Consider the following 16,113-nt stretch of genomic DNA (forward strand, 5'->3'; position numbering starts at 1 on the left):
TAATTCCCATCATGGCCCATGGCCTACTGTGCAGTTTTAATGTTTTAACACAAACCGTTCAGAAGTTATAATGAGCATAGCATAGCACTGTGCGCAATCATCTTTGCAGTAACATCAGATGGCCAACAACTGTAAGTGAATCTACATTAAGTCGGATGAGGAACTAAAGTCTAAAAGGAACAAAACAAAATAAAATTCAAAGACAGTGAATCACATTTAAGAATATGGTTAATGCCATTGTAATACAAACTACAGAAGTTAACAATAGGAGTTAAAAACCTTGGGGGGGGGGGGGGGGGGGGAGGAGGGAGGGGATAAATGGCTGCTGGCTGATGGAAGAGATACAGGAGTATAAATTGTTAAGCTGAGTCTTATAAAATTAAGAAAATTAAGATGGTTGGCAGTGTAATTGAGAGAGAGAGAGAGAGAGAGAGATGAGTTTGGAATCAGATGCAGGGGGAGAGGGGGGAGGGGTGCCAATGTCAAAGGACAATAGCAAGATGGAGAACTGGGAAAAGCAATGTTAGAGGTGGGTGTATGTAGTGGATTGGGAGGGAGGGGAGGGTGTTGAATAAAATGGCAATAGGAATATGAGTGCATATTCAATTAAATGTTGAAGCAGGCAAAATCAAAATGAGAGTGAAGTGATGGGAGAAAGTTGGGGTGATGGATGGGGGTGGCGGGGGGGGGAGAGGGGGGGAGGGAAGAAACTTCAACAGACTTACTTATAGACAAGTGGATGAAGGCTCGAAGGGGGGGGGGGGAGGAGGAGGAGGGAGATGACAAGAGACTGTGGACTGTGATATTGAGAAATTGGTGGGGGGGCTGGGGGGGGGGGAAGGGTAGTAATCAATTAGATTATGGTAGTATAGTAATGCTGGCAGGGTGGAGAGCAGGGGATGAGAGAATGTGTGAGAGAGCAGAAGACATGGGGGAGGGGGGATTTGGGAGGGGGTAGGGGTGTGGGACAGGTGGGGGGGTCCAAGGTGGATAGAAAACATGAGATTGCAGTCACAGTGCAATATTTATGACCTATAGTAAAAACACGAAAATGTATAGTGATCACAATATCCTCGTGGAAATGTAAAAATGCATTACACAAGTTTGTATAAAATATAGTAGTTGACCCTTAGTAGGAAAAAACACCTAATGAAAGCAGCTTTGGTGTTCCATAGCATAAATAGATTTCTGTGTGTGTGTGTGTGTGTGTGTGTGTGTGTGTGTGTGTGTGTGTGTGTGTGGGTGTATTTGCTACTCAGTAGGTAAAAAAACACCTAAATAAAATAATTCCAACTCATTTACGTGAATTGAGACAAAGAATTCAAGATGAAATTCATGGTATTCCGTCTGAGATGTTGCAACACTCACCGAGGAATGTCAAGAGCAGAGAGGAAGAGTGTATAGGTACAAGAGGATGGCTGATAAATCCTATGAACATGTCTTGGTTTTTCATTAGTCTTGCTTCCATTATCAAGCACAACATCAAAACTGCCTTTCTGGTGCCTTTACCTTTCCTAAAGCCAAACTGGTTGTCATCTAACAGATCCTGTATATCTATCTATACATGCCCTTAAGGCAAGTTGCAGTGATTCTTATGCTGCTATTAAATTTTTTTATTATAAATTCCCATTTTTTCTGTGTCACCCTATATAACTCCAACAAACAAACAAGAAAGTAAAATGTTTAAGTCCATGGTACAAATAACAGTTCTCATGTTGTGGAAAGTAGCTGGCATTGTAAACAGTTGAAATCTTTTGAGCTATGATAAATCCATACTTGGAAGTTAGCACTAGACACTAGTTTAAATAAGCAGAGAACGGATATAGCTGGAATGTAGTGGAGCTACCAGTTCCCAGTGAAAACAACTTGTTATTTGAAAATCTTGAGACTCAAATCTGTATATAAACAATTCATAGTTTCTGTTCTATACTTCTCCCCTTTCTTAACTTTGAAGTAGCAACTGATAATAGAGAAATAATAAAGTAAAAGTAATGATCCAGAAATATTCTGTCACATTCATTGGCAAAGAAGGAATTTATATATATCTCATAGCAGAAGGAGGGAAACATACAGGAACATGGCACACGACATTCAAGAGAACTTAAACTCACAACAAAGATGTGGTGCTGTATTCAAGAAACCGTGGTAATACATATGGTGGAACAGAGAAATTAGCACAGAGCAAAATGTACAGCTGAGAGGCTACTGATTAAAGGAAAAACTTTCCCATGGAGAAATGTACTTATTGAATATTTCATGCCTAATGAACTTTTGATGTAACTTAAATGTGACTGTAAGCTATCTCAAAAAAAAAAAAAAAAAAAAAAAAAAAAAAAAATATGAAGATGATTCTCCATTCCAGAAAAGGCTCAGCTTATGAATGGATGTGATACAGTATTCTGACTTACTTTGTCACAATACATTATGTCAATTGAATTTAGTAATCATGTGGCACATAGAAGGAACACACATCTTTTTTGAGTCATCAGTCTTCTGATCAGTTTGATGTGACCTGTCACAAATTCCTCTCCTGTGCCACCCTCTTCATCTCAGGATACCACTTGCAACATATATCCTCAATTATTTGCTAGATGTATTCCAACCTCTGCCTTCCTCTGCAGTTTTTACCCTCTACTGCTCCCTCAAGTAGCATGGAAGTTATTCCCTGATGTCTTGACAGATGATCTACCGCCCTGTTCCTTCTTCTTTTCAGTTTTTTTCATATATTCCTTTCCTTGTCAATTCTGCAGAGAACCTCCTCATTCCTTATCTTATCAGTCCACATAATTTTCAACAGTCCTCTATAGCACCACACCTCAAATACTTTGATTCTCTTCTGTTCGAGTTTTCCCAAAGTCCATGTTTCACTACCATAAAATACTATGCTCCAAACATACATTCTCAGAACGTTCTTCCACAAATTAAGGACCATGTTTCATAATAGTAGACTTCTCTTGGCTAGGATTGCCCATTTTGCCAGTGCTAGCATGGTTCTGATGTCCTCCTTGCTCCTCCCACCATTGGTTATTTTGCTGCATACATGATCACCAATCCTGATGTCAAGTTTTTAACTACTCTCATTTCTGCTACTTGTCATTACTTTCATCGTTCTTCATTTTAGTCTCAGTCAATATCCTGTACTCATTAGACTGTTGATTATTCCATTCAGCAGATCCAGTAATTCTTCTTGACTTTCACTAAGTAAAGCAATGTCGTCAGCGAATCTTAACACTGATATCCTTTCACCTTGAGTTTTAATTCCACTCTTAAACCTTTCTTTTATTTCCATGACTGCTTCCTTGATGTATATATTGAACAGTAGGGGTGAAAGACTACATTCCTGTCTTACACCATTTTAATCCAAGCTTTTGTCCCTGATCTTCCACTCTTATTGTTCCCTCTTGGTTCTTGTGCATATTTTATATTACCCATCTTTTCCTATTGCTTGCCTCTATATTTCTCAGAATTTCGGACATCGGCATGACACTGTTGAATACCATATGATACTGTTGAATGTTATCTCCAGGCTGATAAATCCTATGAACAGGTCTTGATTTTTCTTTAGTCTTGCTTCCATTATCAAGCAGAACATCAAAACTGCCTTTCTGGTGCCTTTACCTTTTCTAAAGCCAAACTGACTGTCATCTAACAGATCCTGTATGTCTATCTATACATGCTGTAAATCAAAAGCCCTGCTCCCACTGCAGTTTCTATCTGTATGTGCTGTAAATGGAGGCTAATCTCAACAGCTACTGTAGGGATTTTGATACAGTTTTCACTAACAGACAGACAGACAGACAGACAGATGCATGAGGAATTTTCATGTATATAATTTTATAAATATTCCACGGATATTTCCTGAATGGTGATGAATTAATAGTCCGCCTGTGACTGTGCAATGAGGCCATTGACATTTAGTGGTGAATGGCAGAACTCCCAGGAATGATCCACAAGTCACCACATCATAGCAGTGACGAAAACAGTGCATAACTTGATGTAGATTGGTAGAGTGTGCCCTGTACCTATGTTCTGTGGGAAAGGGTGTTTTGCTCCAGTATTGCACTCATGTTCCAAGGTCACTTGATTGCAATGCCAGGCTGGCACAAGATACCACTGTCAGGAGGGCAGTGTGACCTAATGCTGACTTTGTAAATAATCTGTGATACAGGACATATCAGCTGATAAGAACATATTTTTTGGTACAGAGTTAATGTCAAGAGATGTGAGGGGAAATGCAGGAAAAAGTCACACAGTAAATGTAGCTCAGACTAGACCGGTTCTGGAGTCAGGTGACTAGTATTGGCCAAAACTCGTACCAAACTGGCACTTCAGTCAAATGACCTTTGGTGGCATGATACCTTACAGCTCTCAAAAAATGGTTCAAATGGCTCTGAGCACTATGGGACTCAACTGCTGAGGTCATTAGTCCCCTAGAACTTAGAACTAGTTAAACCTAACTAACCTAAGGACATCACAAACATCCATGCCCGAGGCAGGATTCGAACCTGCGACCGTAGCGGTCTTGCGGTACAGCTCTCATCATTGCCATGAGATGTCACTTCAAATGCCAATTAAATATGGATCAGTCAACATTAGTGCCTTTCCTGGCAGTCACTGCTTACATTTTTTAACTTTTACGAAAGTGATGATATTCATTTACTGAATGTTGATCTCTGAATTTTAATCATAACTGCACACAGTGAACCATAAACAAAGTTACCACTATGCCAGACAAGTTGTCCAGCTGTATGAATTTAGTGCTATTCATGTGAAGCCCAGGCAGGTTTGTAGTGCAAATATAAATATGATAATAAACAACAATAAGGTAACACATCATAATAAGTATCAAATAACAAACATGTAGAATTAATATATATATAGCATGTGAGAGTAGTGGTTGACTACACATTGATTTTTAGATCTTGTAACCAATTCAGCTGATCTGCCACATTTTCTTATAGGGTACGGTTTTATGATATGGTCCAGAGTCACCTCAGTTACTCCACATTACCAATTAGAGCTGTCCACAAGTCCCGTTCATAAAGCATCGCCTTGATCTTGTGTGGCCATTACAGCCAGAGACAGTGGTCGTGTATGTGTGAGTTGTGTCCTTGTGAATGTGTGCATACTCCAGAAGAAGGTATTTTGGCCTAAAGTTTATTGTTTAGCAGTCTTTTTGTTGTGCGTGTCTGTGACTCAACAGCTCCACTATATAGTGAGTAGCAGTCTACCCTTTTCATAATATTGTCATTATTCCATTCCGGGTTTTCTATTGTTTAACACTGAACATATGTGTTAATGTAGAAAGTTCCATGTATTTATGAGCAGACAGAAGCTGAATGCAGTCATCAGTAATGTTATCTGAAAAGAAATTGCCTCAAATGGCTTTCACATGTTCATACATACCTGTTAATTTTGTTATACATATTTTTGTTTCTGCCTGTATCTCAGGGTTTACACATTTTCTGAATCTGGCTGTGTTGTGGATTAGGAAATAGTTTTCTGCTCCCTAGATCTAATCAAAAAGCTACGGTACATTTAATAGTGTTTTAGCATGTATCGACAGCTGTGGTAACACTGGCTCACTTTTCCATCTTCTTTGACATGTTAATTCAGCTCTGATTAGTTGGCATCATGCTGATAAACTGTAGTATCATTTGTTTATTATCTAAACCTTGTCTGTGACTAAATCAATGTAGTGTTATCAAATTTTAGAAACTATGAGGGTTGCACAGAAATTAATGCTGCAGGACAGTTTCAAAATGGCATCTGTAGGTGATGTAAGTTACAAGCGGCATACTGTCATTGAATTTCTCACTGCAGAGAAAGAAACTGTGAGGAATATTCACATGTATCGACAGACCTGCTGTCAACTGTAGTACAGTTAGTCACTGGGCATGGAGGGTGAGGTCATCGAAAGGGGGAGCTCCACGATTTGCAGCAGTCGGGGTGACCATCCGCACCTGTCACACCTTACCTACTCCCCTCAGACTTCCCTTGTTTGGACCATTAATGGATGACATTGATGGAAGACATTTTGAGGACAATGAGGTGATTCACACAGTGAAGCAGTGGCTCCACCACCAGAACAAGAATTTGTACTGACAGTGCATACAAGCCCTTGCTTCGTGTTGGAGGAAGGCCATAGAATGGGATGGAGATTACATGCAAAAATAGGGTGTGTAGATAAAACACCATTCATTTGTGTGTGTAATTCTCATTATGTTCAATAAAGAACAATTGAAGAAAAAAATGCAGTGCATTACTTTCTGGACAACCCTTGTACCAAATCTATTCTCAGTAATCTAAAAAAATGCACTGAGCCCATGTTAAATCAATCAGAAATGATCATGTATTTAACAGATCATTAATGAAGTTCAATGAATCAATTATTTCCAAAAACTGAGGTAAATAACAATAATTTAAACAGATAAAATGAACAAGCATAATACTGATTGGTTTATTTTTATTAAGGCAGTCATTTCAGAACTATAATATAACATAATTGACTATAAAAGTAGCTAAAAAAGGTGTCAAGTTCAGAAATAAAATAGCTTTATTCTATAAACTTTTTGGGTTGGTTTATTTAGCACGACATCCTCTCTGTAACACATCGTCATAGCATCAGCTGAGGTTGTTAAACAGTTACTTGCTTTTTCTCTAGCTGTTTTAAGATTGCCTCTCCTACCATGTCAACTTCATTTTTTTATTCATTGTCAAGCATTCAAGAAGATTTTTTCTGTTTAGTGAGACAATTCCACATTTTTAAACCCAGAAATAAGATTTTGAACCTGGTCCCTTTTAGGCCCTTCATAAATTTCTTTACTAGCACAGGAAACAGTTTTCGGCCTCTTAGGGAAAGAATTTTATTTAAAAAGAGTAATAAATTTTTAAGTCCTGGTAGGTAACAAAATAAATAAAATTTCAACCTATAATTGTTTGGACCAGAGCTACCCCAAAAACATGGGACAATGTTACCAAATTGTGAAATATAATCTTTGTCTCAAACTGACATGAAGAATTACAAATTTCTGCTTTTACACGTCAATCTAAACAAACGCAGCAATAACAAAAGCTCCTTGCAAACATTAAAATTACTTCTGTAACAGATGACTAGATGGAACACCACTATTCTGCCTCAACTAGCATATCTGTCACACAACAAGTGCTGCTGCAGGGACAAATGTGTGAACTACTGAAGCATTGAAAAAGCAATGTAAGTAGTGCTGATTATCATTTCCACGCATATTCATTGACTTGTGTATGAGTTATGTGACACACAGCCTTTACTTTTTTTCCCTCTGGGCCAGTGTTACCCTAGCTAACTTTGGCTTTGAACCTGTTATTTATGAGATATTTTTCAGTTTATGTATGTTCTGGTAGGCATTGAGACATTTTGAATTACAGCAAACTTAAAATTTTCGAAGTTACTGTCGAAAGTAAAATGAAATGAAATGAAATGAGCGCGTGACATTGTTGGCTGGGAGGCTCCATCCGGGGAAGTTTGGCCGCCGAGTCTGATTTCAGTTGATGCCACATTGGGCGACTTGCATGCTAGTGATGAGGATGAAATCATGATTAGGATGGCACAACATCCAGTCCGTGAGCGGAGAAAATTTCCAACCCAGCCGGGAATCGAACCCGGGCCCGCTGCATGGCAGGCAAGCACATTACCACTCAGCTAAGCAGGAGGTAATAAGCAATCTCGATGCAGAAGGACAAGCTCACTTTATTTGATGCTATATTCAAAGCAGTTATAACACAACTTGCCAGTATGACCATTACATGCTCAAGCACCACAACATATTTGTGAGGTAATTTCATCACTCTCATCCCCTCATTTTCCCCCTAGTGTTCAAATTTCAATGTCAGTCGTTTCATCATGATGACTGTGAGATCAGCATCCACAACACTGGTGTAGAAATGATCTTGTATTCCTATAATGTACTTTCAGGAACAGACAGCAGGCTAATGTAACACCTCCAAGTTAAATGTTTTATTTCGTAATGTCTCACTTGGCCAGTCTCCCCTTGCAAATGTTTAACTTCTTCTTCTTATTCTTATTATCATCATCATCATCATCATCATCATCATTATTATTATTATTATTATTATTATTTCTTTCCTTTCTCAGACGTTATGTCTGGTTAAAAATGGAAAGTGACGCGGACCTTGATCAAGCGTGACTTCCTTTTAACTGTACAGTATATGTTACATTGCATTTAGGAACTTTCGGGTAATTGAATATGTATCAATAATTACAGATTTCTGTAGTTGTATGTATAAGTTTGGATGTAGCTGTATTGTGTTGATGTACTGGTGGTTATTGTGTGGTATGACTCCTGTAGTTGACAGTATAATTGGTATAATGTCAACTTTATCCTGATGCCACATGTCCTTGACTTCCTCAGCCAGTTGGATGTATTTTTCAATTTTTTCTCCTGTTTTCTTTTGTATATTTGTTGTATTGGGTATGGATATTTCAATTAGTTGTGTTAATTTATTCTTTTTATTGGTGAGTATGATGTCAGGTTTGTTATGTGGTGTTGTTTCATCTGTTATGTCTTCTGGGGTATTCTGTATTTGTTAGTATTGTACATCTGCTTGTGATGTGATCTACTGTTTCTATTTGTTGTTTGCAAAGTCTGCATTTGTCTGTTGTGGTATTGGGATCTTTAATAATATGCTTGCTGTAATATCTGGTATTTATTGTTTGATCCTGTATTGCAATCATGAATCCTTCTGTCTCACTGTATGTATTGCCTTTTCTTAGCCATGTGTTGGATGCGTCTTCATCGGTGTGTGGCTGTGTTATATGATAAGGGTGCTTCCCATGTAGCGTTTTCTTTTTCCAGTTTACTTTCTTCGTATCTGTTGATGTTATGTGATCTAAAGGGTTGTAGAAGTGGTTATGAAATTGCAGTGGTGTAGCCAATGTATTTATATGAGTGATTGCTTTGTGTATTTTGCTTGTTTCTGCTCATTCTAGAAAGAATTTTCTTAAATTGTCTACCTGTCCATAATGTAGGTTTTTTATGTCTATAAATCCCCTTCCTCCTTCCTTTCTGCTTAATGTGAATCTTTCTCTTGCTGAATGTATGTGATGTATTCTGTATTTGTGGAATTGTGATCGTGTAAGTGTATTGCGTGCTTCTAGGTCTGTGTTACTCCATTTCACTACTCCAAATGAGTAGGTCAATATTGATATAGCATACATATTTATAGCTTTTGTCTTGTTTCTTGCTGTCAATTCTGTTTTCAGTATTTTTGTTAGTTTTTGTCTATATTTTTCTTTTAGTTCTTCTTTAATGTTTGTATTATCTATTCCGATTTTTTGTCTGTATCCTAGATATTTATAGGCATCTGTCTTTTCCATCGCTTCTATGCAGTCGCTGTGGTTATCCAATATGTAATCTTCTTGTTTAGTGTGTTTTCCCTTGACTACGCTATTTTTCTTACATTTGTCTGTTCCAAAAGCCATATTTATATCATTGCTGAATGCTTCTGTTATCTTTAGTAATTGGCTGAGTTGTTGATTTGTTGCTGCCAATAGTTTTAGATCATCCATGTATAGCAAATGTGTGATTTTGTGTGGGTATGTTCCAGTAATATTGTATCCTTCATGAAATCCTCCCCACTCCACCAAGAGTGTCTTTCCGCCATCCACCTAACCTTCGTAACCTCTTAGTTCATCCCTATGAAATCCCCAAACCATCTTCCCTACCCTCTGGCTCCTACCCTTGTAATCGCCCCCGGTGTAAAACCTGTGCCATGCACCCTCCCACCACCACCTACTCCAGTCCTATAACCCAGAAGGTGTACACCAGGGCCGGCCAGAAATTCTGCACGCGTGCGGTGCTCCTGCACATGTGCAACTTCCGGGTCACAGCGTGCACGCCGCAGCCGTCAGCGTTCATGTAGTGCATGTTTCTACCCACAGATGTCGCTTTATCCACTTGCTGGGATACTCTGTACGGGCGCATTCTAGTGTTCTTTCCACAGCTTGCAAGCCAACCATGGGAAGGTATTTCGCGTATTAAACATTTAAAATACTGTCACAGTCTACTCATTGAGACGTCTACTTTTATGTTAACAGTTTAACCCAGTAAGACAAGTAATACAGTTAACAACCATGGGTTTTTATTAAGGCAGCTTGACTGACGGCACGTAAATACGAGTAATGTTTTTGATCTAGTATTTAAGAAAGAGAGCACTTAGCGACTTCCAACGAACCTTATTCATGATTTCAAATAACTTTAAACTAATGCAAGGTTTCCTATAACTAATTCTCGGTGCCCTCAGTTACACCGACATAATTTGTCTCACTGACCTCTGAACAGAATGATAACCGCAGACCTCTTGATGATCACCTGTTATTTCAATATCATTATTGCTACATCTTTCATCAGCTCTGTCTGAAATCTGCATAATAACCGACAATTAGATGAATGTTACGTTTTATCGACTTCAGCTGAGCGTAGCCCTTCACACATTAAAAAAAACCCTAAATGTAAGTATACATTGGAACAATCGGTTTAATGACCAAGTTTCCTGATAATAATGTAACATGGAGCAGAATGAGGCACTAATGCACAGTTAGTAAACAATAATTATTATGAAAGGAATAAATCCAAACACTTTCATCACTGGTCATGAGAAATGACAATCGAGTTGATGTGTCTCATCCATTTTCTTAAGGACATTTAAATTTGCTTGCCGTTCTTCACTCTTGAGTACACTACACTCGTCTTAGTGACATATATTGTAGTGTCTTTCAATTGAAAACTTACGCTGGCCGCGTATTATTCGGCGGCATAGCAAACACTGTGAGTTTTCACCAATGGCTACAAAAAAAATTGCAGTTCCCAGTCATTTTTAAACGACTGAGAACATTGATCTCCCGTCCTTTGCTTTTTACCGTACCTGCCATTTCTCAGTACTTCTCTGTTAAGGGTACAGTTGCCAGGGGTAAACGAGACTGGATATGTTGCGCACTTGCTTGTACCACATAAACAGGGAATTGGAGCCACCGCCGTTCATTTAGGACACATGTCTAATAACAGATGTCGCTGTCGCTCGCTGTCGCACTCGTGCGCACATGTGCAGCACTTCCGCATGTCTGCACACTGTGCAGCGTTTGGCCGGCCCTGGTGTACACGATCAAAGGCAGAGCCACATGTGAAAGCACCCACGTGATTTACCAACTGACCTGCCTACACTGCGAAGCTTTCTATGTGGGAATGACCAGCAACAAACTGTCCATTCACATGAATGGACACAGGCAGACAGTGTTTGTTGGTAATAAGGATCACCCTGTGGCTAAACATGTCTTGGTGCACGGCCAGCACATCTTGGCACAGTGCTACACTGTCTGGGTTATCTGGATACTTCCCACTAACACCAACCTGTCAGAACTCCGGAGATGGGAACTTGCCCTTCAGTATATCCTCTCTTCTCGTTATCCGCCAGGCCTCAACCTCCGCTAATTTCAAGTTGCCGCCGCTCATACCTCACCTGTCTTTCAACAACTTCTTTGCCTCTTTACTTCCGCCTCGACTGGCATCTCTGCCCAAACTCGTTGCCTTTACAAATGTCTGCTTGTGTCTGTGTATGTGCAGATGGATATGTGTGTGTGTGCGAGTGTACATCTGTCCTTTTTTTCCCCCTAAGGTGAGTCTTTCCACTCCCGGGATTGGAATGACTCCTTACCCTCTCCCTTAAAACCCACATCCTTTTGTCTTTCCCTCTCCTTCCCTCTTTCCTGATGAAGCAACCGTTTGTTACGAAAGCTTGAATTTTGTGTGTATGTTTGTGTTTGTTCGTGTGTCTATCAACCTGCCAGCCCTTTTGTTTGGTAAGTCTCATTATCTTTGTTTTTAGATATATTTTTCCCACGTGGAGTGTATCCATAATTTGTATTATTTAGCATGTTGGTTCAAAAATGGTTCAAATGGCTCTGAGCACTATGGGACTTAACATCTATGGTCATCAGTACCCTAGAACTTAGAACTACTTAAACCTAACTAACCTAATGACATCACACAACACCCAGTCATCACGAGGCAGAGAAAATCCCTAACCCCGCCGGGAATCGAACCCGGGAACCCGGGCGCGGGAGGCGAGAACGCTACCGCACGACCACAAGCTGCGGACTTAGCATGTTGGATAGTGGGTTCAGAGCAAGGCAGAACCAGAAACGACTTAATGAGTCTTCTTGGTATATTCCACGCTTAATCTTTATTGGCTGTGATGTGATATTATTTGAATTTGTTTGGATATTAAGTGTAGTTTTCCAATTTTTCATTACTATATTTAGGAACTGTATCAATTTAGGATCTACTTTGTATATTTCCAATATTTGTAGTAACCATGAGTGGGGTACACTATCAAAAGCTTTTTTGTAATCAATGTATGTGCAGTGTAGCGACCTTTGTTTAGTTTTAGCTTGATATGTCACCTCTGCATCTACTGGGTGTTTCAAAAATGACCGGTATATTTGAAATGGCAATAAAAACTAAACGAGCAGCGATAGAAATACACCGTTTGTTGCAATATGCTTGGGACAACAGTACATTTTCAGGCAGACAAACTTTAGAAATTACAGTAGTTACAATTTTCAATAACAGATGGCGCTGTGGTCTGGGAAACTCTATAGTACGATATTTTCCACATATCCACCATGCGTAGCAATAATATGGCGTAGTCTCTGAATGAAATTACCCGAAACCTTTGACAACGTGTCTGGCGGAATGGCTTCACGTGCAGATGAGATGTACTGCTTCAGCTGTTCAATTGTTTCTGGATTCTGGCGGTACACCTGGTCTTTCAAGTGTCCCCACAGAAAGAAGTCACAGGGGTTCATGTCTGGTGAATAGGGATGCCAATCCACGCCGCCTCCTGTATGTTTCGGATAGCCCAAAGCAATCACACGATCATCGAAATATTCATTCAGGAAATTAAAGACGTCGGCCGTGCGATGTGGCCGGGCACCATCTTGCACAAACCACGAGGTCTTCGCAGTGTCGTCTAAGGCAGTTTGTACCACCACAAATTCACGAATAATGTCCAGATAGCGTGATGCAGTAATCGTTTCGGATCTGAAAAATGGGCCAATGATTCCTTTGGAAGAAATGGCAGCCCAGACCAGTACTTTTTGAGGATGCAGGGACGATGGGACTGCAACATGGGGCTTTTCGGTTCCCCATATGCGCCAGTTCTGTTTATTGACAAAGCCGTCCAGGTAAAAATAAGCTTCATCAGTAAACCAAATGCTGCCCACATGCATATCGCCGTCATCAATCCTGTGCACTATATCGTTAGCGAATGTCTCTCGTGCAGCAATGGTAGTGGCGCTGAGGGGTTGCCACGTTTGAATTTTGTGTGGATAGAGGTGTAAACTCTGGCACATGAGACAATACGTGGACGTTGGCGTCATTTGGACCGCAGCTGCAACATGGCAAACGGAAACCCGAGACCGCTGTTGGATCACCTGCTGCACTAGCTGTGCGTTGCCCTCTGTGGTTGCCGTACGCGGTCGCCCTACCTTTCCAGCATGTTCATCCGTCACGTTCCCAGTCCGTTGAAATTTTTCAAACAGATCCTTTATTGTATCGCTTTTCGGTCCTTTGGTTACATTAAACCTCCGTTGAAAACTTCGTCTTGTTGCAACAACACTGTGTTCTAGGCGGTGGAATTCCAACACCAGAAAAATCCTCTGTTCTAAGGAATAAACCATGTTGTCTACAGCACACTTGCACGTTGTGAACAGCACACGCTTACAGCAGAAAAACGACGTACAGAATGGCGCACCCACAGACTGCATTGTCTTCTATATCTTTCACATCACTTGCAGCGCCATCTGTTGTTGAAAATTGTAACTACTGTAATTTCGAAAGTTTGTCCACCTGAAAATGTACTGTTGTCCCAAGCATATTGCAACAAACGGTGTATTTCTATCGCTGCTCGTTTAGTTTTTATTGCCGTTTCAAATATACCGGTCATTTTTGAAACACCCTGTATTATCAGTTGCTCTTTACATCCTCGTGCTCCTTTGCAACAGCGTTTTTGTTCTTCATTTATAATTTTGTTCTGTGTTGTATGTGTCATTAATTTCTGTGTAATGAATGAAGTTAATATTTTGTATATTGTTGGTAGGCATGTTATGGGGCGATATTTAGCTGGGTTTGCTGTGTCTGCCAGATCTTTAGGTTTCAGATAAGTTATTCCATGTGTAAGTGTATCAGGGAATGTGTATGGGTCTGCAATGTAACTGTTAAATAATTTAATTAGATGTGAATGTGTTGAGGTGAACTTCTTTAGCCAGAAATTTGCTATTTTATCTTTTCCAGGGGCTTTCCAATTGTGAGTAGAATTAATTGCTTGGGTGACTTCATGTTGCAAAATTATCACTTCAGGCATTTGTGGTATCATCTTGTATGTGTCTGTTTCTGCTTGTATCCACCGTGCATGCCTGTTATGTTGTACCGGGTTTGACCATATGTTGCTCCAGAAGTGTTCCATGTCTGTTATGTTTGGTGGATTGTCTATTTTAATGTGTGTGTTATCTATTGTCTGGTAAAATTTCTTTTGGTTTGTGTTGAATGTTTGGTTTTGTTTCCTACTATTTTCACTTTTTTTGTATGTTCTAAGTCGTTTGGCCAATGCTTTTAATTTCTGCCTCTTTTCATCTAATTGCTCTATCGCTTCTTGTTGTGAGATTTTACCTAACCTTTTTCGTTTTTCTTCTGACATTTCATTTCTTATAAATTGTGTTAGCTGTCTGATGTCTTTTCTCAGTTTTTCTATTCTGATCTGTAGCCTGTGTTGCCATGCTGGTCTTGTGGGTTTCTTCTGTGTGTTGGTTGGTTCTGATCTCTGCCTTGTGTGTATATTTAGTGTAGTGAGTGCTCCTGTATAAACCAGTAGTTGTAACTCTTCCATAGTTGTGTGTTCATTTATTTTGTTGTGTATGATTGTGTTGATAGTTTCTATTGTTGTTTCGACTTGTGGATTATTTGGTGGTCTATGCAAGAATGGTCTAATGTCTGTATTTGTGTCTTTGTATTCTATATATGTCAGCTGAAATTTTTCTTCTATATCTAACATGTGTGTCACTTCGTGATCTATTTGTGCTTGTTCTGGTGGCTGTCTTAAGATTTCGTTTTCCTCTGATTGTTTAATTGGTGCGTGTTGTTCTTTGTTTGTTTGCTCTGGGGTGTTTGAGTCCATTACTGTATTTTCTTCTTCTTCTGATTGCACATTATTTTGTTCCAGTATTTGTTGTACTTGTTGTTTGATGTTTTCTAATTCTGACTGGGGTATCCTGTTATTTTTGATCATTACACGGATCTGATCAGCTAGTCATTGTTCTGTTAAAAATTTTAATTCTGGGTATCTCATAATAAATGTTGTGTATACTTGTGATCTGTATCCAGTTGTGTTGGTTCCTAGGTTTATTGCTTGGTAATAACAGAACATGAGGTGTTGATTAACTTCATCTGACCCTCTCATCCTCTGTCTTTGTTTTCCTTCTAGGGTGGTTGCAGGAAGCATATCCTGCAAAACACCTCTATTTGGATTTAAATCATTTTCCAGTTGGCTAGCAGTGTCATTACCATTGTGGGCGAGCATGGGGTTCAAGCGTCGTCCCCGACCATGACGGCGCTGGTCTGAGGCTTCACTAGTTCTGTCCTGAACCAACTAATCACACTAAAAGGGGGGTTAGCCCTGTTAGTGGTTTGTTCTTTTCGTCGCCTTTTACGACTGGCAGAACATACCGGAGGCCTATTCTTTTCCCGGGTCTCCATTATTATTATTATTATTATTATTATTATTATTATTATTTATAGGTTTCCTGTCACAACAGTCAAATGTGTTAAACAATGAATAAGGACAGCCTGTAATCATGGATTCTTTTGCCTTTCCCATTAGGCATTACAATATGGATGTTATTATATTCAAGTATAATCTGCTGCTGCTGCTGTATTATATTGAACAGACAACAACAAAAGAATGTAGTAACTACCTGCTATATTTCCTTATTGCAGAAATTTAGTTTTTCTTTTTGTTGGATTACCAGTTTTTTCTGCAGTTCTTACAAGTCGAAAATATAAA

This window comes from Schistocerca americana, chromosome 2 (genome assembly GCF_021461395.2).
Source record: "Schistocerca americana isolate TAMUIC-IGC-003095 chromosome 2, iqSchAmer2.1, whole genome shotgun sequence".
NCBI classification, from domain to species: domain Eukaryota; kingdom Metazoa; phylum Arthropoda; class Insecta; order Orthoptera; family Acrididae; genus Schistocerca; species Schistocerca americana.